This window comes from Gekko japonicus, unplaced genomic scaffold (genome assembly GCF_001447785.1).
Source record: "Gekko japonicus isolate JY-2015 unplaced genomic scaffold, Gekko_japonicus_V1.1 scaffold7355, whole genome shotgun sequence".
Lineage (NCBI taxonomy): Eukaryota > Metazoa > Chordata > Lepidosauria > Squamata > Gekkonidae > Gekko > Gekko japonicus.
Genome location: NW_015169394.1, coordinates 3606 through 6722, shown reverse-complemented (window position 1 = coordinate 6722; position 3117 = coordinate 3606).

The window sequence follows — 3117 nt, the reverse complement described above, 5'->3', positions numbered from 1 at the left end:
CCGAGAGACCTATTGGCCTCCCGGCTGGGGACCTAGCCCTTTCATTGGGCCTGGCTAGGATCCTACTGGCCCATTGTCTTTTGGCATGAAGCTAGTGAAGTTTGTGCCTGGCCAGTCCGGGCAAGTCCGGACATGTCAGGCTGGATACATTACAAGTAGCCAAATCACTTGCTCACAACTTTAATGAATTTTTGCTCACGAACTCCACAGCTCAGAGGGAGCATCGCTAGAGAGGAAGACAGATCTCTTGAGACAGGAAAAGCTGAGTGGGGAAAAGAGATTTGATAACATTCCTTGCAACAGGAAGAGGTCTCTTGCGGCTGGATCCATCAGGTTTTTGGTTGTATCGTTGCATGCTCTAGGTTAATAACTAGGTTAATAATCCCTAGGAAGAGAATCTGTGCTCCGGTACTAGAATGACAGTCTGCTTTCAAGTGAGCCACTTTCTTAATATGCTCAAGCACTGACTGGTTTGGTTAATTTGATGATCCCATGTTGCAGTCACTGGAGTGGAACATTCAGTAGCTTTTTGGGTCTGGATCCAAACAGTTTGAATGCATCTGTCATTGGCCCATTCTGCATCTAGCATTCGCTCCATTGTTCTACTAAACCCACACTGGAACAGAAAAAGATGTGTCTCAAAACCACATTCAAATACTCCAGGCCAATTCTGTACTGACTGCAGAGTCACCACTGAATGGCCATAAAAATGGCCATAAATCCATGCAGACAGTACCATAAAACCGAGAGATCAAAGGAAGTGAAACCGGCATTCAATGTGGAGGCTACCATACAATCCAACAATCAAAGAAAGTCAAAGTGGTATGCAATGTAGAGGGGGATTTCTGTTCCAGTGAGGGTTTGATAAAACAGTGGAGCAAATGCTAGATGCAGAATGGGCCATAGTCGTGTTTGTGTAGCTGTAGAAGTGCATTTTTGCTGCCCTCATCACCTGCAACAAAAGTGTCACATTAAAAGGACCCACAAACTAACTGTATCACATGAAAAGAATCACACACCTAGCAATTCTGCATGGCTTGGTGCCCCTCACTGTGTGTCCTGAGTCCTGGTAAGCTTATACATGAAGGGCTTCTAAACTGTCTGGATCTAGAGCCACTTGCACATGTGCTTTCTCACACCGCCTCATGGGATCTGTAGTTTATCCCCCCTCATTTGCATAATTTAAAAGGGAGGGGGGTTGTAACAATTTTTTTACCTTGAAAAATAGTAGAAGGATGCCCCGTGCATTGGCTGGGCAATCTGACCTGCCCCCAAAAGGAGGGAGATCTAGTTCCCTACTGTACATGTGCAGAAGCAGTTGAAATGAAATGAATTTAACAAAGCTGCATAGTTTGCTTTCGAGTTGGGTGGCAAACAGTAAGATCAGAATGAATGTACTGAAGACTGCTCACATGTAGAACATACACTTCACACATTGTCACTGGAAATTTCTCATTGCACCTGCTTTCTCAGTCTCAAAGCTACGGGGTTGAACTTGAAGATGTGGGCAGATGATGGGGGCTGGGGTGCAGAGCAAAAGTTCCCGTGGGACTGGGAGGGGTGTGTATCACAGCATCCTGCCTCTTTGCTTCTTCCTGAGGCCAGTGGAATAAAAATAAATTGTGCATAATAAGCCAGAATATATTGTTTGCCCTGAACTGGATGGCCCAGACTAGCCCGATCTCATCAGGTCATGGAAGCTAAGCAGGATCAGCCCTGGTTAGTATTTGGATGGGAGACCACTAAGGAAATCAAGGGTCACAACACAGAGTTAGGCAATGGCAAACCACCTCTGTTAGCCTCTTGCTCTGAAAACCCTATGGGGTCACCATAAGTTCACTGTGACTTGACGGCACTTAAATGCATATATCATCTATATAACACAGGCTATGGAAATGATCTCTTTGTGGCTCAGGATATTGATCATTATGTCTTAGTGGCATGGTAGAAAGAAAAGAGCAGATGAGGAGGTTCTTGATGAGGTTCCATAGATCTGGGAGACAGCTCAGTGTGAAAGTCTCCTTTCTTTCTCCCCTCCCAGTGCTGTGGCTGTCTTTGGGGCATTAGCCGGCTTTGTCTGCTTTTTGGCAGTTTGTCTCGTATGTTGCAATATATGTAAGAAATCAAGAGCGCGCCAACCACAAGAACCAACAAGGAGCCAACCCATCCCACCTCCACCTTTTGCTCCACCTGGACCTACAGTTCCACCACTGATCCTGGCCAGCGACCCTCCACCCTATAGCGAGGTAAGTGCACATTGCATACTGGGGTGTCTTTTGGGGGGCTTCCGCACAACAACAACTTTATGTGAATCCTGAGACCTGCAGGGACAAATGCCATGTGAGACAGGGGGTTGCAGTAAGAAAGGGAAATGGGCAAGGCTGGTTGAAGAAGCTGGCTGGATGTCACCCATTGGGCGGTTAGTTTTGGCAGGAGAGAAAATCTGGTCGTTTCACCGAAAGTTTGACCACACCAACAAATGGAAGAGGTTGATAGGAAAACCATTAAAATGTGAGGTAATGTTTAAAAAGCAGTATCAAGGAAAAAATCAATATCAAGAGAAAGAGCCAATCTGAATTATTAGATAGATAGATAGATAGATAGATAGATAGCTGATAGATTAATTTTGCCATTTCCTTAAGGCACAGTCCTGCCCAGTATGGCCCAAACTAGCCAGATCTCATCACATCTCACAAGATAAAGAGGGTTGGCCCTACTTAGTTCCTGCATGGGAGACCACCAAGCGCAGACACCCCACCACCACCTACCCCCACCCCCTTTCTGCTGAATCAGACCACTGGTCTATCAGAGTCAATATTGTCTACTCAGACCGGCAGTGGCTCTCCAGTGTCTTGGGCAGAGGTCTTTCACATCACCTACTGCCTGGAGATGCCAGGAATTGAACCTGGGACCCTCTGCATGCCAAGTAGATGCTCTACCACTGAGCTGTGGCTAGGGATGCTATGCAGAGGCAGGCAACAGCAAACTCCCTTTGTTCATCTCTTGCCTTGGAAACCTTATGAGATTGTCATATCAGTCACAACTTGGTACCTCACACACACACACACACGGCACAAGATTTTATCATTGCAAGAACCGTGTGAGATAATTTAGCTG